The sequence below is a fragment of the Rhipicephalus microplus genome, chromosome 7 (assembly GCF_043290135.1).
Source record: "Rhipicephalus microplus isolate Deutch F79 chromosome 7, USDA_Rmic, whole genome shotgun sequence".
NCBI lineage: Eukaryota > Metazoa > Arthropoda > Arachnida > Ixodida > Ixodidae > Rhipicephalus > Rhipicephalus microplus.
Window position 1 is genome coordinate 14,005,703 of NC_134706.1, and position 21,372 is coordinate 14,027,074.

General features: G+C 45.5%; 1 protein-coding gene across 2 annotated transcripts in view; it reads right to left on the reverse strand.

Annotated features, from left to right (window-relative positions):
• LOC119179391 (uncharacterized) overlaps window positions 1–18,314 on the reverse strand; it is an 81,921-nt gene extending 63,607 nt beyond the window's left edge. For both annotated transcript variants that reach the window (XM_075868715.1, XM_075868714.1), the window contains exon 1: window positions 17,257–18,314. The gene's annotated coding sequence lies outside the window, so the exon portion shown is untranslated. The remainder of the gene's footprint in view (window positions 1–17,256) is intronic.
• Between the last annotated feature and the right edge of the window lie 3,058 nt (window positions 18,315–21,372).

A 21,372-nucleotide genomic window follows, 5' to 3' on the forward strand; every position in this document is an offset into this window, starting at 1 on the left:
TGATTTTCAAGTGCGAAGTGTACTGCTTAAATGTGATTGTGCGTTGTGATTTCAGTCAGTGAATACTCGAAGTTAAACTGACTAATTTGCGGATTGACTGGCGGAAATAGTGAGAGACGGATTCATTCTATCATCCGTTCATTCATTCATGCCGACAAAAAAAAATGGCAAGGAAGCTGAAGCTTCGTTCCGTTTTTTTAGTGCATAAAAACTTTGCCAATTCTTTTTTTTTCAAATGACACAAGTAATATTGTTCTTCATACATTCCAAAAACGCGTTTGACGTGATATATTTATTCGTTTATTTTGTTTTCGAATTTCGACAGTGAGCTGCTCAAGTTTGAAAGTCAGATATCGCAAACATTAGAAAGGTTCAGCCTTCGCATCAGCGGTAACAAAATTGATCGTTAAGTCAATTAAATTGCGTGACAAATTGCCTTACATCGATTCCCGAAACTTTTTAATAAGTTACATTTGTAATTACAGCTTGCCGAAAATATTGTATTAAAATTATTGTAACTAGCTAAAACTGTAGTAATGAAATTGCTTCAATAAATCTCCATAATTCATGCATTCACTCATGTACACCTTATTTGTTATGCATATACATTTCTCAAGGAAATTTGTTGTACTGTTGATACTTGGCGTTTGGCAGTCAGATTGACTTCTCTTTGTTGTTTCTTTTTCTTTTTTCCTGGTAATTTAATATGTCATACGGGAAGCGAACATCCTATATTTAATTCAGACGTAATTGAGAAAGTAATGAGTAACTTTCTTGAAATTACTTGTTTGAATTAATTTGTTGCGTTATCATATTACTACTCCGCAAAGTAGGGATTGATTACATCACTCATCACTGCAAAAAGTACTTAACTTACTGTCATTTCATTGCCGCTAGGTCCACTACACCCGAGTAATTATCCAGGCTCCTTATGATGCTTTTTGTGTGTTCGCAGTGTTGTTCGTGCGTTTATTTGCGACTGGCGGCTTATAACAGTGCCTAATACGCGACCTTCGATGCAGCATTAGTGGCGATATTAGCATATATGCACTATAGAGGTCGTCGTGATGACGTCATAAAATTTCCCGCGGACGATCAAAATCGGGTTCATTCCCAGCATTCCACCCGCTGACCTCTGCAATCTTCCTCTTCGGAGATATTCTCACCCTTTCGAACATTAAAGCTCTGCAAACACATAATGCGGTTGGGGTCCCACCGAGTGGTGCTTGCCTTGAACGCGGATTAAAGCCGACGTGGCCATCTTTTATTCCATAACGATAGCGCAAATCTATGACAGAGGGCGTTCGCAGAGCAGACCAACAATGCAGAAGTTGTTTAGCAAGCAGTATAATCGCGTATAATGCGCATAATACACACGCGCTATAAAGTCGGATGGCTAGCTCGCCGGTATTTTTAATAGCTACGGCCAAGCTCGTTGAAAGAGCCAGATTCCAGTCGCCGCCGCTCGCTGCGCCCTCTGTTTCACTTCTGTTCTCGTCTGCTGCCGCCTGGCGGCAGGAAAATAAAGGATTTCGCTAATCCTCTCCGAAAAATGCACAGCACGCACTCCGTTGCGGTGCTTCATTTGCATACCTGCAAGTCTTTGAAGCGAGAAATACAAAAAAAGACATAGAAAGAAACGTGTTTGGCAGGTCATGAGTGAACGGAATAAAGCGTGCAGTGGAAGTCTCTATACTAAACTTTCGCAACAGGAGCGAGATGCTGGCAGACGTGAAAATGTCGTCTGCTGCTGCGCCGACATTTTTTTTTTTCTATTATCGGGAAGCTCGCTTCAAATGCGGCGCCTGTGGAAACTTGTTGGAGCAAGAAAAAGGCGTCATTGTAGTCTGCTTTTATAGCTCGTCGTCTGCGATAGCGCTGATTAGCTAAAGTCAGAAATCGGCTACGGGAATTTTGCTACACTTTCTACGAAGGGAAAGTGCTAAGCATAAAATGGGTGATGCTAACCGTCACACAGTGCACAAAGGAATCGGCCACACGCGAATAAGCAATCTTTCTTTCCATTGTGTCTGGTAATGGCGATTCAAAGTATCATTTTTTGAAGATGCGGCTGCTTAGTAAAGCATATTTTGTTGCAACTCCTTTGCTGAACTGATACCCAGGTGCAGTTTGTGGCGTTAGCCAAATCGAAAGGATTTCAAGTGCCATAGAAATTAATTGATTTAACTGTTTTTAGTCGCAGAAAAGTAGAAAGATATGTGATAAATCATTGTGCAGAGACTCGAAGACCCATACTAAAAAAAAGTGATATAGTGATGGTCGAAAGGACCTGCACAATACGTGATATGAACTTATCTCCACGAATCCACATGGTCCTTTGTTCACTTAACAAATGCACATAAAACTTGGCAATTGAGAACATATTTCAAAGAACCAGCCGAAAACTGGAATGAAAACTTTGCCAATAAAAAACATGAAAGCCAATTTTATGCACTTTAAGGTCACAATGAACTTGTGTCAGCAATATTTCTGAGTAAAGCGCTACTCCGCTTAACTGCATTGCACTTAGCTGGGTGTTATTTTGCTTTTCGGTAACATTTCACGCGTATGTTGTGAACGCAACGTTTCAAAGCGCGCGATACAGCTATAGGCCGGTGGTCTTTTGTCAAAGTTGACGGGCTTAACTTGTTGTGCGTGCATGATACGTGTGACATGCATGAGGAGGTTACGTTACCAGTGGTTATCTGAGTGTAATGAACGGTTATCCGAAATTGCGAAACACTGTTATTCGCTGTTATACTTTGCTATCTACAACAGTAAGTAGTTTAGTGCTTTGTCCGTGGTTACTAAATCGAAATGTAGACCGTGTTCAGTGTATGTCCTAAGCAATAAATGTTGAGAAAACTTGGTACACCCGCATACACAAGAACTTAACACTCAAAAACATATCACGCGTGTTATGTACAATTCGCTCCAAGAAGTAAGCTAATGAGCTTGCAAGCTAACGAGAGAAAGCGTATCAAAAAGATAATTGAACAATGGAATAGTCGTTTAAAGGGGAAAAAGTGCGAACAAGGTGTAACAAAAAGCTGTAAGAAGGAGGAGAATGAATAAGCCTAACAGATAAACAACTGAATAAACAAGGTAACAAGAAAAATAACAAAGGAAATCATTTGCATGGAAAGCAGAAGGTATTTGCATTGTCGGCGGTCGGAGAGCAGCAGCGGCCGGTAAGCCGCCTACGACGGGCATAAACCTGTCGTCGCTCCAAATTCAACGCCCTTGCGGACTAACGACCACAATTCACTTGAAAGTTAAATCGCGCGTGCTCTATTGTGCCTGATGTGTTCTCTTTTTGTTATTTTACAGCATAGCTGATAATGGACTGTTTACTGTGCTCGAAAAGTTGCGAAAACATGACCTCGAGTAAAGCAATGGTTTTGTGGTGTTTTTCGCATATGTAGGTCGTTGAACCCACACAAAATCCACGGGTGACGCAAACCAGACGACGATAACGAAAAGCGAACGACTGCAAGTCGTGCGTACTCCATTTTATGCGTCGTTTTTTTTTTACTTGTCTAACTGATGGTTTACATAAAGTAAGCTATAGGCTTTCGTCGTGCCTTATGCGTTATGATAACCGCGTACACTACAAAAAGGGGAAAAATGGACTGTCATCAAGTCCTTCATGCGGGGCTAACGACCTTATTCCACATATTTAACTCCGTTTCTCTTGACATCTTACACCACTAAAGGAGTAAGTTTGTCGTAGCAGGGCGCAGTGGCGTAACTAGGGGGGGGCAAGGGGGTACAAGTGCCCCGGGCGCCACTAGGGAGGGGGCGCCAAGCCGAGTCCTCGGGTTGGCGCCCCCTGGAAAGGTTGTCAATGTTTTTTTCCGTAAAACCGCCTGGAAGGGGGGAGGGGCGAGGTTGTAATGTACGACTGGAAGTGGGGATGGTGGTGAAGGAAAGGGTTGCCGCAATGGCTTTTGCATCGGGAAAAGGATCCTCTATTTTCATTTTGCTGCGCTACCTCCGTGCCTTCCCATGACCCTCGGCTAAGCTTTGTTTTGTGCTCCGCAGCACTGGGTTAGATGAGTTTCAGCGAACCCCACCAGCCTCCCAAACCACTTACTGAAAGCTTCCCTGAAACCAACCACGTACGTAAACAAAATAAAATAAAAAAGTTCGAATGCACCTTTTTTGAGTAAGAACAGAAAACTCCAACGAAATAGCCGATCGTCCAACGACTAATCGTCCACGCAGCGGCGGAAGGAAGGGCGAATATAATCCGTGACCTCGGCACCAAAGGCTAAACAAAGGCGTTTATTCGCAGAGTTCTCTGGAGGAAAGACGGAGAAAGCGTGACACGACGGCGACGTTTGTTGATTCCCTGCATCGCGGGCGCCAGCAAAGCAATAGAAGGGCGGGGGTCAACGTTTCCCACATGCCATCCACCGCCATGGGCAGGTTCATCCTTTGGCCCAAAGAACACGCACCTGCGAAAAAAGCGCAGAGCGTAGTGTACCCGACAGCATGTGCCGACTGCCCCGCTTCGTACGTTGGAGAAACCAAGAACTTCCCTGAAAGAATGCGGCCGCACAAGGATGACCTCCATCAATGGAACAGCGAACGGAGCGAAACGGCAGAACACTCCGACCAGTTTAACCCCCATACCAGACCCGAGGGCGCGGTGTCTAGCTGGTTGCTTTGTTTTGTACTCACCCTGCATTCCTTGGGATGCACAAATAGCGCGAAAGCTTAGGTACGAGAAACTTGGGCCTGGGAAGCGCCCGTGCCGTCAAGCTTTTTGCAGTGTGGACTGGAAGAGAACAATGACGGGTAAGGGACTTCCGGAAGTTTGAATAAAAAAAGAAAAATACTATACAAAAACGCGGGCGTAGCTCATCGAAATCAGAACTGGTGGCCCTTGGCCTCCGAAATGGCCCGCCGCGCGCCAGTAGGCAATCGCGGAAGCCTACATTAGCGCTTTTAATGGGGGGGGGGGGGGGGGGATAATGAGGGGCGCAGAAATATATTTGCCCTGGGCGCCGTCCTATCTAGTTACGCCACTGGCAGGGCGTAAGTACAGACAAAACAAAACTGCACTTTTTAAACGGATTCAATGTCGGCGACTCCCACGTGCAGTCTCGAATGTTACCATAGTTGGGCGTAAGTACCTAATAAGCGAACCTCAACTGAAATGAGTTCTCTAAAATAAACACCGATAACAGGCCGTTACTCCGATTGGTTGATTGATTTGTGGGGTTTAACGTCCCAAAACCACCATATGATTATGAGAGACGCCGTAGAGGAGGGCTCCGTAAATTTCGACCACCCGGGGTAGGCCGTTACTCCGATGCAAAGACAGTAATTGTATAACTGGTACAGACTAAACGAAACCACGCTAAAATGAGCCCTCTGAAAGAGAGTACAGTTAGCGATAAGCCGTTACTCCTACGCAAATGGAGTAAATTTCTTAAGTTGACCGAATGGTGTGTAAGCACAGACAAAGCGAAACGACGCTGAAATGAGTCATCTGAAATGGAGTAGAGTTGGCGACAATCTATTACTACTTAGCAGAGTGGCGCGTAAGAACAGACAAAACGAAACGTCACTGATATGAGTCCCCTGAAAGGATGTGGAGCAGACGACAAGCAGTTACACCCCAGCAAAGGAAAGTAAATAAGTCTCCGAAGTTATCGTCAAGAAACAGGGAAAGCTAAACCACACAGAATTAAGCCTTCTCAAGATGTGTACACGTCAGCAAGAGGTTACTCATCCTCGCAAAGGGAGTCAGCACATAAATTGAGCGTAATTGGGTGTCATTATACACACGTGGTACGAAACTCCACCGAGCCAAGCCTCCCTTGAACCGAGCATAAAATGAAAGCGCAAGCCGTTACTCCCTCATGAAAGGATTATATGCCTGAAGGTAGAAGAAACTGCAAAAGGCCACCAGAAGCCGCAATCTGATTGAAAATGGAGTAATCAGGGAGTGTTTATGACGCACAACAATAATAATCGCGCAAATCGCGCACCTTTGTTAATGATGTCGCCTTGGGCGACTTCAGTATTGCTGAAGGTCACGAACGGCGTAAGGGCAAACATCTTGACGTAACATTCCTGGTGTAGGAATACGGAATGCTGAGTTTCGCAAACAACAAATCGCAAATGGGTCACGTGATGACTATTGTGCGGTATAGAAATACACCCCAAATAGTATTATCTGGTGTATTGCATGCCAATACTGCCACGTTCCTTTTCTGAAGTTTTATTATCGCCCCAATACACTACACAATTCTCAGCGTAAAAACGCGCCTCCAGTTTTCGAGAAGCTTCAGGACTGTAGTATATCATTTCGATAAGATCACGCCCACTCTGTGATTTGTACAGATTATTCCGGAACCTACGTCACCACCAGCGATAACGCTAGAAATATTCGATGGCAAGAGTATAAATGCCGACGCACTACGCCACTTGTCAGTATATAGTTGATCGACGGTCGACGCTCCGTTCGCCGCTATCAGTCCAAGACTGCTACTGTAGTCCGACTTTCCGTTTACTGGGCACAGGTTCGCCCAAATAAACAATTTGTTATTCGACTCGCATCGTGCTCCATTCGTCCACGTCACGACCCCAAGACAATACCATGATGTGATTACGAGGTACGCCTTACTGGAGGGGATGGATCCGGAAGTTTCGAACATCGGGTGTTGTTTTAACTTGTACCGACAGTACGCGGGCGTCTGCCATTTGGCCTCCAACTCTCTGAATACTCCTTTATTTTTGCCCTAAAGAGTACGAAGGGAGTGATTTGCAGCTATAACACATCGTCGTTCTTATATGCGGTACCGTACTTTCACTGTATACGTTTTACGACTATAGCGACAATAGTGGGTCTTTCTGCTTTTACTCTCTTCGCAGGAATTTGTTCTCAGTCTTTTGCGTACGTTCACACTATAGTGACAGAATACCACACTAGAGGGAAATATCTTCTCAAGAGTCTACTGGAGCTCCTAGGCATGGCGCTTCGCCCAGGAGGGGAATTATCGTACATGCATGGTTTGCCTAAGCTTTGTTCTTTCGGGTACGTTTGAGTTCATGTGGCGTGCAGCCGTCTTGTCGCAAGACGAAGTTTCGCAAACGTTCGGCAGCTCTACTTCGGCACCTTAATCTCTTTGGGTTCACTAATTCATACTGGGTCATGCAACTCACGACGATTCATTGTTTTTTATCCGGAACAGAAGCCAAAACACAAAAATACACAAACCCCCAAGTGTTTTCGAAGCCATAAGCACGAAGACAAATCCATAGACTACTTAACATTTCAATCCTGACTGAATGCTTGCAGCACCAGATTTCGCTCTTGCAAGTGCTGCAAGACATTGTATGGTTCAAACGCTTCGAGACGCAGCGAAAGGCGTGTGCGTTTTTATATTTATTTTGAGCACCGCGTCACCTGTCACCTTCTCGATTAACATTCCAGGCGAGCCACGAATTCTTCGTGCCGTACTGCGGCTCCTCTGGCGACCCGCGTCGAAAGTGCTGAGCGATTGGCAGCTTCGCACGGAGCAGTTAGCTCACCGGACACATGTCCGAAATTGGAACGCCTTCGCTCGAATGCGTCCGGTTTAAGGAGAAGAGCGTGACCGTTATAGAATGACCCACGAAAACAAGAAATATTTTAACCTGGGCCATCAGATTTCATGGGTGATATAAAAAAAGCGGCTGCCATAACTTTTAGCCGCCTGATTCACTGGTGATCCACCTGAAAGCAGGAAAGCTTGGTTAACATTTTTTTTTTGTTTGCAAAAAAGCGAACGGTGTTTGACACAAAATCGCTTAATATAAGAAAGTACGGTGTGTGCGCAGCATTTTTATAAAATAATATGTGGTGCTGAAACGGACGCTGTACTACGTAGAACAATGTTCCACAAGTTTACGTGCGATTGCGTCAATGTTTCAATACGTGGAACGATAACATTGTACCTCAGATGGGAGTGTTGGAAGAGCCCCGAGGATGCAAATTTTCTGTGAGTTGATCTGGTTGCCATTTTAAGAGCTTCTGTTAGAAAGTGCCATAATATATATTTCACGTTGCCGTCGCGTTGCTTTGTTTGCGAGTGTTTCTTTTAATTCTGCTGCAAGTGTAATTCTCCATCGGAATCACGTCAGAATTTATATCGCCAATTCGAAGCGTGATGCGCGCGAAACTGGGCTGCAAAATCGCTTTCATGTTAATCGTTCTTGCCGACATCTTTTGAGGACATTGGCGCCAGTGTGACTTCCTTCGACTATTTCGTCACGGTCCCGGACGACACACGCATTATAACATGTTTTCTAAGTCTGCGTGTTTGTCACTGCAGGAAATCTGATGCGGCGTCAAGAAGGTGACCTTACCACTTGCATTGTTTGCTTAAAGACATTTGAGGCAGTGTCGTGATAGAAATCACAAGGACGTAGAGTTACATTGCTCCCGTGTTTATGCAGACGTTGCATTCAGCTTCTATAACGTCGGTCTTTGACGCACTGCGGGTTTGTTTTGTAGTCCTTAATGTACTCTGATAGGTAATAAAAAGCAAACTGGTTTGAAAGTAGAAAACAATTGTTTATGAGCTGTCCTTGAATCAGAGTGACTGCTCCCGTTCCTACGTGGGAGTGTCCCGTGACGTTGCTGGAAAGAGTAGAGTTTCTCAGGACCGAATAAAGTTCGGTGTCTGTATGTATATGCTAGCATTCTATCATTTATATTTATTATTATTTATTTGTTTATTCATTTGTTTATCTATGTACCTGGTGCTTACTTTTATTTATTTCTAGTCTTTAAGTTGTCTTTATTTGCATTAAAAGAAAAAAAACCAAGAACAAACAGTCTAGGCATTTCTTTTCTTTTTTTACGAATTCTAGTGCCCACGATTCACGACTGATCCTCCGTGCTGGGTTGGACCAGTTTTTGAGGAAACCAACCAACCAACTTTTGGTCACACACATGGGGGCACACGTGCGAGAAAAAACGGAAAAGAAATATACATATTTGCATAACGAAGTTCTAGGCTTAGTATTTCATCTTTGTTGGGCTCTCACGTGTCTCTAGAAGGACTCAGCATTCCAGCACGTAATCTTGCTACCACTGAAAAAGAAGAAGGAGAAGGAATAAAAAAAAGAAAGGTAGGTAAGCAGCGATCCTTATATTTCACACGTCCGTGGCCCGGAGCGACGCACAAAAGCGCTGCCGTAGTAAGGCGGGGTCGGCGGCTTCTGGGAAGGCCGTTGTCCACTCACGTAGTCGGCGGCCCTCCTTCCGACGCATAAAAAAAAGAAGAAAAAATAAACTGAAGCTGGTTTTTGCGTGCGTACACGTATACAAAGATGCGTATCGTCCAATTAATGACATTCCGCGTGTCATTATATGCAAGAATATGCGTGACAGTCGGCGTCCATTTGCTTGCTAGCGTGCGTGCGTGTTTGCAGAGACGTAAGGAGAAGTATAACATTAAATAAAAAAGGGGGAATGATAAGAAAGTGGGCTGTGGGTGACCCTTTTCTTTCCTTTTATGTTTCTTTCTCGCGACCTTTAGGAGTATATTTCGCCTGGCGGCACCGTGTAAAGGCGACTCGCGTACTACGCCGGATGTTTGCAGTGAAGGCTAGGAGACCAACGACTACACGTGGTAATTTCACGGCGCAGTCGTCGAAAATGGCGTACTTATATTCCGCGTTCAGTATTCTTCCAGCACTTGCCTTTTGCTGCAATTACATCTATTTTCTGCCCTTCAGAATGGTTGTAAGTTTTGATTGATTGATTGAATGATTGATTGCTTGCTTGCTTGATTGATTGATTGATTGATTGATTGATTGATTGACATGTCGGGTTTGACGTCTCAAAACCACCATATAATTAAGAATGGCTGTAAGTTGGTCCTGTTGCTACAGATACGAACAACGTAAGATGTCGGACTACGGGAAACTGGCGAAACAGCACGTCTCGATCTTCTACTTACGTCACTCGCCTGTCTCGGCAAAATATCTTTTATTCTCGCAGCAAAAACAACAAGCCCATTCCCGTAATGTGTCGTGGGTAGCTTCGACAAATTAAAGTATCAAATGATTCCATCAAGTATCGTTCCTCTGTTCCAACATAGCCTCTTCTGTATCTCGCTGACGTATACGTATACCGTCTCTTCAGTTTCCACAGATCTCGTCTCTTCAGGCCACGAACTATCTTTAATAGTTCGTTTATGTACTCAATTAAGTCTTCCCGTCTATTCATTCATATATGTACGTTCTGTACAATTCCCACGGCTATCACTTATTCCGACAACACAGAATCGTCAGTTCCTCTGCAATATTGTTGGAAGTTACCAATTATATAGACCTCTCTACCTTTCTGTAAATAAATTCGCCCTCTCTCTCTCTCTCTCTCTCTCTCTACCCATTATATATAGTAAGTTTCTGCTTCATTTTGCATGCTTTGTCCACGGATCATCGGTCTCCATTATACAGTCGTCCGCTCCGATAAAACGTAGCTTGTCTGTTCCCACAAGGTACTTTCTGTTTACTTCCCTCAGGTATCGTCTGTTCCAATAATCGTGCGTTCCCTAAACGAAAGTACCACCTGTTCAAATAAAGTATAATTTGTCTGTCCCCAAGAGAAGTAGTAAACAACCCTATTAAGGCGGCTGACGGTTTCCTAAGTGGCGAAGGCTGTCAGGCCATGCTATGGTCGCCACCTCGGCAGTGCGTTTGATGGCTTAGAGCTGGGTATCCAGGCCTGTGGTCGTGGGGATTCTCTCCCAGGCCTCACTTTAAGGTGTCCCCAAGAAAATCGCCTTTCCTAGAAACGTCTTCTAACATCTCACCCCTTGTACCGTTCTCGCGCTGCTTACCTTAGCATTACGTCCTTGGCTTTGTCGCACTAAATACCAATCCGGCCTGATACCGGCCCCTTGCATGGTGTGTCGCTAAGAAACAAAATGATAAATAAAATGTATTGATATTCGTGAAATTCAAAGTGTCTGTTTATCGATACGTCGATCGAAACGTCGATTCTTGCAGTGCTCATTTTTCTCTACTTTGTTCGACCTTGGGTGTCTGGCGTGATTAACTGAACTGGAATGAAGCAAATGTAGCAGTGCAGGAACCTGTTTATATGCAGTCTAAAAAGTACATTTAAATGCGGAATTGATTTTGCTACGAATTTCGCAATAACGGTCTACCTCGATAGATACGCATCCAGGTGCAAGAAAAAGTTTCGACCCTCAGGCATTTCAAACATGGCGCCCAGCTGTGGTACTACACTGAACTGTGCCTCAGGGAATGAGTGAAAGTGTGCCACACGAAAAGATTGCGCAAACGTTGAGAAAAAAAAATTATTAATGTTTGATTTGCGTACACGGATACACAAGGGCACAGAGGAAAGATGGAGAGAGCAAGCTGGCACGTGTAGGGGTACAACGCCTGCTCACTCTTTCGGGAGGAGGGAAGAAACAGAGGGAAGTAAGATAAGAGGAGAGAAAACAAATGTGTAGGTACAAGCCAAGGCTTAGACTTTCTAGTCAATAATGAATTCTCTCTCTCTACTTTGTCAATGAAAATGAGCAGTGTGCCAAGTGATGCATCGACTTTCGTTGACTCAATGTGCTGTACAGTCAACTTTCACTTTGAATGGGATTACGGCTGTTACTGCAACTGGGAAATGGTTGTAAGCATGTCATAACAGTCTGTCACAATTAAAGGACGCATCGTAGGCAGTTTACGCTGGCAGCTTAAAATGAGGACTTGAGCGCAAGTCGTCTGCGAAGTGGAATGCGTTGCGAGACGTCTGTGTGGTTAAGCCACCTCGCATCGACAAGAGACACCAGGATAGTTGGTCTAGCTATTATTGTGTTCGTACCTACGAACAAGAAAATAAAAGCTAATAAATAAATAAATAAATAAATAAATAAATAAATAAATAAATAAATCTGCTGTCGGCGTCGGCGTTGTTGATTGTGAGCGAAAAAAAACTAGACGTACACCAAACATGCAATAAAGAATGACTATGCCTTGTCGTGAGCAGATGACCGTCCCGCCGAGCTCCAGGCCTTCAGTTCAGCCGCCATCTTGTAGGCACATCGCGTGTTCCAATTCTCCCCGCAGACAGACGGCTAGACAGCAAACAGACGGTGGCCATCTGGCTGTGTTCCAATACTTAGACAGCACGTAGACAGTCTACGAAGACTGCTTAGAAGACAGTATCGAGCCCACGCTGTCCGAGAAATGGAACGCATTTACACGGCTTTTACGCGACAATGCACCACCTCGCGTCGAGAAAAGAAAAGCTAAAATAAACAAACGTAACAGTTGTATTTTCAGGCTTATTTCGTGTTGAAATAAAAAACAAATTAAGGTTAGCCACATTGAGCGTCTGGAGAAGCGCCAGCTTGTGTGCAGACGACCATCCCGGCGAGATTTGATCTATCTGAGCGATTCGCTGAGCCGCCATCTTGTTTAGACAGCAAAGTATACCCTGCATCGTATTTGTCTACGATGCGGTCTTCTCGGAGCTGTCTACTTTTGCCGGCTGCGGGAGAATTGGAATGGGACTTAAGATGGCCACCGTCCATTTAGCTGTCTAGTTAGCCGTCTACGGTGAGTATTGGAACACAGCCCCTGATTCCCGTCGTCCTGACGAAGAAAACAACGTAGACTGCTTCACAAAGAGGGCATCGACGTCTGAAACGGGGCAGGTTACTTCTTTGTCCAAACAAGATGGCGGTTTAAAAGACTCCCCGGGAAGGTGTCCTGCTTGCAGGAAGGCGTATGATATCTTATGAACCTTGTGTTTAATGCTAAATTGAAGTTTTCAGAGGTCTGAGCATGAAATAAGGGAAGGAGATTGATCTGTTGGGGCCTTTTATTAGCTTCATCTAGTCGGCGCCAGTTGGCGTCACGTCGTGAAGACGTCATCAAGACGCGTTACGTTGTATACTTGGACCGACCGGGGTGTGCTGTCTTGTAAGCTATCAAAGTCAGCTGTCACGATGCTGTCCATAATTGGAAGAGAGCATTTGACTCCGATGGTGACTTAGCAAACCTGTCCTTAGTTCTTTTGTTGTTTTTTTTTTGTCCAGCCTCTTCAGACTTGGAATCGGGTGCTCACCACTCATCTCTCTATATAACCATCCACGAGGAGTATATGAGTACACCACTGAGACCAGGAGTAGTAATATAATCTTTACTCATGAAGGAATACTCCGAAGGCGTGTTCCCCGCGGCTCTCTTGGAAACGTCTTCCCACACCGCGACTGACGTCAAGGAAATAGTCAAACGCAATACGCATGCGTAGAGGAACGCTAGTGGACTGCAAATGGTGCACTACGTGCTAAGTCGATTGATTCTTGATGTAGTCGAAAGACCTGTTTATCTATTTAAAGTCGCTCACGTCAGGCAGGAAAGAAAAGAAAAGATTGAATAGATATGCAAGCTGTAAGAAACGTCTAGATGTATTGAGTACATCCGTTTGTGGGTTAAATCGTGACGGGACTGGATATCTCATGTTCGGATGACACTGACGGACGCGCTAATAATGGACATTGATTGAACGGTGTTACCGAGGAACTTTGTAGACGAGAGACAAGTTCGAAGGAGAAGGACGTCTGGTCAACTATCTTTCAGTGAATTTCATGGGGGGAAAATGAGGTTCCAACAAAATTCGTAAAATTACGAAATTCGCATCGCTGTTGAGCATTTTCACGGAAAACATAAACAACAGCAACAAAGAAAAAAAAGGTTGTTATGCCCTCCATTTACACTCCCAATATTACGTTGTGTTCTCTCGTAGTGATTTGTAGGCTGCTCTGGATGACGATACACTCATCACCAGAGCAAGGTTTCATCCTGCGGGTTGCTGAAGCTAAAGCCAGCTACATCACGACACTAGCCGGATTCGAAGCAAATGATCTTGTTTTTTTATCGTTAGTTCAACCTACTTACGATAGCGATTACGCTTATTACAGTTGCTCTTTTGCGTGACCTTTACAGCGGACCACACAAGTCGACCACCCGAATTCGTCATTAGTAAACCAGTCATCGCGTGGTATGATTCGTATGCAGCGGACTGGCGCTGCCGCGATTGCAATGTCACCGGCCATTGTGGAACAAGTCGGGCAGTTAATTTTATGCGCGAGGGTGCGCTGGCATTCAATGAAGGGTGTCCCATCATTTTTATACGCGCCCTCTCACAAAAAAAAGTTAATCCAAGACCATGCCTTATGTATATGTAGAATGACCGGCTGTATTTACTTGATAAAGGATGTCTGGTTTGGGATTCTTCCAGTGCTTGAATTATTAACCGGACAATTCCTACGTGAGCTGACTTTAGTTAATAGTGCATATGGTCAGATATTAAGTGGCAGAAGAAATTGTAACAGTATTCAATATGGCGTAACTCGAGCAGACATCGCATTCCTTTAAGAAAATATGCTGTTCTTGCATAATTATCAAGCAGACCACGATGTATTTTCAAGATGTAGTACAAGGAGATTACGCTGACAGTTTTTGCTTTGGAACCTACTTCTCAGTTACGTTCACTTTCTAATTGTATAATGATATATAACTTTGTTACACACGTGATTCAGAACTATTTCTTAATCTGTGTATGTGGAACTTACTAACTGGGGAGGCTAAAAAGAGCTGCACAACATGATCATCATTTTTGTAATTTCATAGACTACTTTCCGGACGCCTTATATAGATTTCCGCTATAGGTGTTCGATGTGCATCTCTCGGTTATTTTCTATCCATACACTCAAAGCGTTGCAACTGCCAAACGATGTGGCAACTCTTTCAACACGCAACAAACGCTTAAAACTACACTAACCTATAGTTCACGTGACCCTGATGCATGCATGTGCATAACAACTGCGAAACGAAGAAAAACAATGACTCGTATGCCCAAATCACGTGCACCAGACAGACAGACAGACAGACAGACAGACAGACAGACAGACAGACAGACAGACAGACAGACAGACAGACAGACAGACAGACAGACAGACAGACAGACAGACAGACAGATAGATAGATAGATAGATAGATAGATAGATAGATAGATAGATAGATAGATAGATAGATAGATAGATAGATAGATAGATAGATAGATAGATAGATAGATAGATAGATAGATAGATAGATAGATAGATAGACGTCAAAAGTGACGTCATAAGACGACCCCTCCGTCCTCTCCCTCAAACTATTTCCAAGTTCCAGCCTTTTGCTAACGAACCATGCTCCGTCCGACCTCCGTGAAGTCCGATATCGGAAACGCTCGCAGCGCCGCCACCCCGCAGACCAAGGAGATCTACTCCCAGCGGGCGCCATCTTCCTATCTCGTCTCGATATCTTTCTCCGACGCACAGAACGACTCTGCGGCGGCGCGTGCCTTGAAATCCTATTTCACCGGGCAAATAGACGAATGAAACAAGTTCCAGAGAGAGTCCTTTGTACGAGCGATGGGAATACACTTTCCGGATCTCGGGGCAAATTGACTGCAGAGATGGTGGCGTGTCGCGCCTCGCCGTGACCTTCCCGCGGGCGAGACACGTCTGCGGAGACATGCGACGAAAAAAATAAAGCGCTTTAGGCCCGGATCAGTGCGAGGAGTGAGATTAACAGCCGGAATCAGTGTGGAGTGGCGTTCCTTGTTTTCAAGGTGTACTGCATACTGTGTTCGCTTGCAGTGCACGGAGCAATATACTGGTACGTGCACGTGTATGGATGGATACCGGTTACTTATGTGGTCGTTCTATTTATTTTTTCTTCGGCAACTCGAAGGCTGCATACATGATGCTTCACTCGTATGTACCATCGATTATTAGATCAGGAGCTTGTCTTTTTTTAAAGAGTTTTTTTTATTCTGCGGAGTGATAGAGAATATGGGGAAACCAAATACGCGGACAGTCTCTATCTGGCAAACATGTTGACGCCATGTTGTCGAATAGGCATAGAAACAGAAAGAGAGTGAGAGAGAGAAATATATAAGCTGGAAATTCATGGTAGTTAACCCGGTGAAAGTAACCAGTCTGCTACCCTGTGCAGGGGTGGGGAATAGGATCAACGTATTGTTTGCAGGTGGTCTATATGCACCGGTGCTCTTTCATTTTTATGCGAGCTGTCTTTTTTACATAGCAGTATGCTGTACGAGAAGCTATGTTGGGAGGGGTATTTATGCAGATTGCTTGCACAATACGCAGGAAGTCTGTATATCCTATGCTCGAACCAATGCATGACTACAGGGAGTTGTGGAAGTAATTTTGTTTAATTTCATGTAGACCACGTTGTTTGTAGACCAGGTTTTCTAAGAAGGGGAATTCGCGTGATGTGACATCTTTGTGTGTGTGCTTAGATAGGTTATGTGGAGGTCTACAAGCAGTCTTTGGACAGCTTCTAGAAAAGGTATAAGCTATTTTAGGACAGTTTATGGCCTTTCAGGCTGTATACACCACATGATATTATCAGACAAATGCATTGTGCCCAAACAAACTGTTATGACGATGTACCAGGAGGTTTGTAGGTCTAGCCATAAATAGACTAGCCAGAAACAGTTCTTGATATTGTGGCTGTTGATTCTTTTGTACGGGCTTTATGTGTAAGATATAGGTGAACGAATTGTTGCAGTTATCACGATAACCTGCGTTTGACTTCGTATCGATACCGTTGCGTTGTACAAGAAAATAACAAAAGAAACGAAAACTGTTATAGAATAAAAGTCACAAATTTTGTGCAGGGGGTTTCTAAGAAGTCTACAGACATCTGCAAGAGGTCTATAAACAGCTTAACCCTGCGGAAATTATTGCCTTGAAGGAATTGTTGACTATATATTATGGATTGTCTCGAATTAATCAAATGGAGACGATTTGAGGTAGTGGATACGATTATATTGAGATACAATATAGGCATATGCGAGAAATACATAAGCTCTCAATGTCCATACAAGTTCTATAAACTGCATAAAGGCATTTCTACTGCAGTGCGCAATGAGAAGAGAAGACTTAAGATCTTGAGTGAAGGTTCGGCCAAAAAACTAGACATTTCCCTGCGCATTTCACCAAAACGTCTTTCTTGAGCTTCTAATATACCAGATCAAGGACTTAGGTGTAACTAAATGTGGCAAGGTGGGATCAAATATTACCATGATTGTCACTGTGGTAGTAGCTATTGCCAGTCACTATCGATACATATTCAGCGTGGCTGCCAAAAGCCAAAAACGGATGTCAGTTCGCCTTCCCTTCGAGAAGGTTTCGTAGCACTCACCCGAATTCACAGGCGTCCCACGGCGAGATGCAGAAGGATAGGACCTTCTTATTCCGGAGCTTCCAAGGTGACGTCAGTCGAAGGTTACGTCAACTCCTTTGATTCCTCAATAGATCCCCGAACGAACTTCAGATTGAGATGGTTTCTCTTGCTATTCAGTCTTTCAGACTTATGCAACGTATGGTCTGGAAGTCCACAACTGTTACCTCGTCATGACGAATAAGAAGACAAGCCAAGTAAGGTCACTGCAGAAGTCGTTGACTGCCGCCTAAGATTCGCCGTTTGATTGTAGCAACGTGGACTCAGCTAGAAATTGCAACTAGAACACCGAAACACACCAAACGTATGCGTATCTTTCGACGAATCACAGCAGCGTCGTGCAGGAGCTAGCAGGTGTGACACGTCCTCTTCAAGCCAACTTGATATGCAAGATGTCTCGCTGGCTGATGCTGGTTAGGTTCGACAAGCTCCCAGAAGGAATGGGACGTTTCCTGGATGAGTGCTTTAGTGTCGCGCGTTTCCACGCTTCGACTCACAGCTCTGCTAACAAGTCGCAGGAGTTTTCGCCTCTTTTCTCTCTTTTAGTAGGCCTTAGGATGTGATGTCTGTAGAACCCAGGACTGTCTGACGACGGTGGTCACTGGGAATGGGTGAACAGGGTGACTTGCCGGAGAGATGTGCTTGATCCCGTAGGCACTATAGTACGGATGATATCATACACCGCGTAAAAAAAACAGAACGAAAAAAATGAATGCTTGTAGTAAGAACAACAAGAAAGTAAGCAGTCTCACAGTTGGTCGCGCTCAAGTTCACTGCGCTTCACTCCATTTGCCGTCGCTATAATGTCCGTTTCGTCACCATCGTCAACCTCATCCTGATAACGTCTTCGACGACGACCGGTGCGAAAGGGTGAACAACGCCACTGCTAGCTAGCTCCTCACGAAGAGAACTGTTGCTCCTCCGGCGAGCCAAACGGGATCACAGGAGCGATCCTCTCCAGCGACGTTCGACGGTCGTTCGTACGGCGGCCGGATCCGCCACCACTTTACCGTCGTCACCACAACTGCCCTGGCGTGCAGCCCACTCTCTCCACAAGGTGAAAGCTGGACTTTTTTTTTTCTTTCTCTCTGCTCTCGCTACGCGATCAACGAGCGGCGGATGGTTGGCATCACTTCTTTGCCGCCTCCTTTCTCTGTTCTTTCTTCTCCCGCTCTTATTTTCGCCGACCGGCACCTAACGCCACTTGTTGGTGAGGGTGGTCGAACGCTACTTCCTCTCTCACCAGAAAGAACGGCAGGGAAAGTTTTGATTTAAAGGGGAGAGGAGGGGGTCACCATCGAAGTAAAGGGCTGGATTTTCTAGATGAAACGGGTGAAAGAAAGGACGGAACGTCTTGTCGCCACGAGCGTAGTGAATGCAGCCGCTCGACGGTCGCTGATTTAGTATTCTGTAACTCGCCAAAGTCCGGCTCCCCGGGCAGAACCTGTTCAGGTGTCCAGCGGAGCTGCTGAGGTGCAGTATGTGTGAGGGGTCTGCGCAGTAGCTGTTGATGTGTTGAACTGTGTGGTATGTATGGGGGTGCAGTAGCTGTGAGGTGCCTTTGCGGCAACAGTTTAGGCATAAATGTGTCTTGCTGAGGTGTTGGGAAGCAGTAGCTGTGAGGTGTCCACGCAGTAGCTGTTGATATGTCTTGCCGAGGACTTAAGGTGCAGTAGCTGGGAGGTGCCTTTGCGATAGCAGTTGGTGCGTTGAGGTGGGAGTGTCTGCGAGGTGTCTGTGCAGTACCTGTTGAGGTGCAGTAGCTGCGAGGGGTCTGTTCATTAGTCTGCGCAGTCTTGCTAATGTGTTAAAGTGCAGTGGATGTGAGGTGCATGTCTGCAGTGGCTGTTGAGGGCTGTACTGTTGAGGAGTTGAGGTGCAGCATCCGTGGAGTATCTGTGCAATAACTGTTGAGCTGTTCAGTCGTTGAAGAAAAATGCTCTTAGAATGGTGCATTTTTTCTCGTTTTCTATTTCTTTTTTAAATGTCGCAATGTCTCTTGAATGATGAAAGGAGAGAAATTGATTGATTGATTGATTGATTGGTGGGTTTTAACGTCCCAAAACCACCATATGATAGGTGAAGGAGGGAAAAAGTAGTAGCAGAGGAACATCTCATGGTCAGCTTCGAGGGGACCGAGTGGCTGCGACGACTGTATACGGCGCTATATCAAAATGCAGCTTTGACATCGGCTGCGACGTTTATTTGTTACGCTGCCAGCGAAACGCACGGACACCACTTCTACGCAAGCGAGAACAGAAAGAAAGAGAGAGAGAGAAAGAAAAAAACCCCGTCGTCGGCCCATATATTTCTTCGGGCATGAGTATAGCTGAGTAGTCAGCTCGGTATGCGCGTTGCGCGCGCACTTCACGGTTATCCCTGCTTGCCTGCGGCGCCTGCCCATGAAATGCTCGATTGCCTCGCTCCTTCGCATAAGCGTGGTCGTTTGTGCATGGTGGCAGCTTGTCGACCGGATGTGGATGATGCGGAACATTCGCGGTGGGGGTTTGCATCCGTCTGTCCGTCTGTCTGTCTGTCTGTCTGTCTGTCCGTCTGTCCGTCTGTCTGTCCGTCTGTCTGTCTGTCTGTCTGTCTGTCTGTCTGTCTGTCCGTCTGTCTGTCCGTTCTCTTGCACATGATGCTCCACGATGACGCGTCTGCTATCGAGTTTCTTGATTTTAAAAACTGACCGCTCGTGCGGCACAACCGCTCACTGGCCACCCTATATACGTACATTGGCGCTGTATCTTAACCTCCAAGGTAGTGCCGGTAGGAGATTTCTGCTGCACGTCGTTGAACAATAAGAATTCGCAACGTGCGCGTCATCTAATAGCGGACTGTGGGTTTCTGTGTCCGACCGGAGTCGTTTTTCTCTCATTGCCCAGTAGCAGCGATCTAAATGTTCCAGTAAGAAGCACTGGTCTATCACTGCGTGCTTTGCACTCCCCCTCTCCCTCAGGTGTCTCTCTTGCGCAACGCCACGACCAGCACCAGCGTCAACGTCACCGCCAGTATAAGGCGTTAGCGCCCGCAGCTTCGCATCTACACATGGTTCCCTTTAGCGGGAGGCGGTGTAATTTTTTTCCCCTTTCGTCAGAGCTGAGCTCTGACTCTCAATTACAAGCCCGCTTAATACGGCAGGCCGAAGACGCCGCCAGGGCCCTAGGGATCGTGGCCGTCGTCTATGTTTGGTCCTCTCGCACCTGAAAGGGGAGGAGGACCTTTCTGCTAATTAGATAAAGTTTGTTCATCATCATCATCCGTTTCGTCCGTCAACCCGGTGACAGATGGCGCTAGTTTTCGCACGATGTGGTTTACTGAGATGCTTTGGTTCGCTGCCTTGTGGTGCGCCTTCGCGCGCACCACTTATGGCTGATACTATATAGATACGTGTTGGCAGCAGCGTCGCCGACGCGGTGGTCTTGGACGCGAGGCCTCGCTCGGGATAAGCTTGCCACTGTACGCTCCAGAGACGGAGGGTGTCTTTAGCTTTTTTTATTTCAGAAAGGAGGGCGGGACCAGCAAGGAGGCGTTATATAGTGTACTGGCAGGGGCGTCGTCGACGGTCACCGACGTTCTTGGAACGAGTCCCGGATGAAACGGCTTACGTTTGGAGCGACATGGCTTTTGGAACGGTGCACCGCTTCGGTTCGACCAAGAAAGCAAAAGCGCGTTCAAAATACTGAAGTCGCGTAGGCACGACGCGGTTTCCGCTGAGGCGACACGGAAAGTGTTTTTTTTTTCTTTCCTTCAGGCGCTCTGTCCTAAAACGTGTTGATTGTCATTGATACATAGGAATGGCGAGGGCTGCACTTTGTCTTGTGGTGGTATGGATCGGCGATGTATTAGGTAAGCTATTCAAGGTGTTACGCGGTCGTTATTTTGTCGCAATTCTTGGTTGCCTCGTCAAAAGCGAGAAGTCGCCTTCGGCGTTGTCAGTGTGATCACGACGTGATGCAGTAATTATGCGATGACGTTGTCAACACGCCACAAATCAGGGGCGTAGCCAGAAATTTCTTTTGGTGTTGGAGGGGGGGGGGGTGAAGGCTGAGTGACTATTTGTGCATGTGTAGTTTA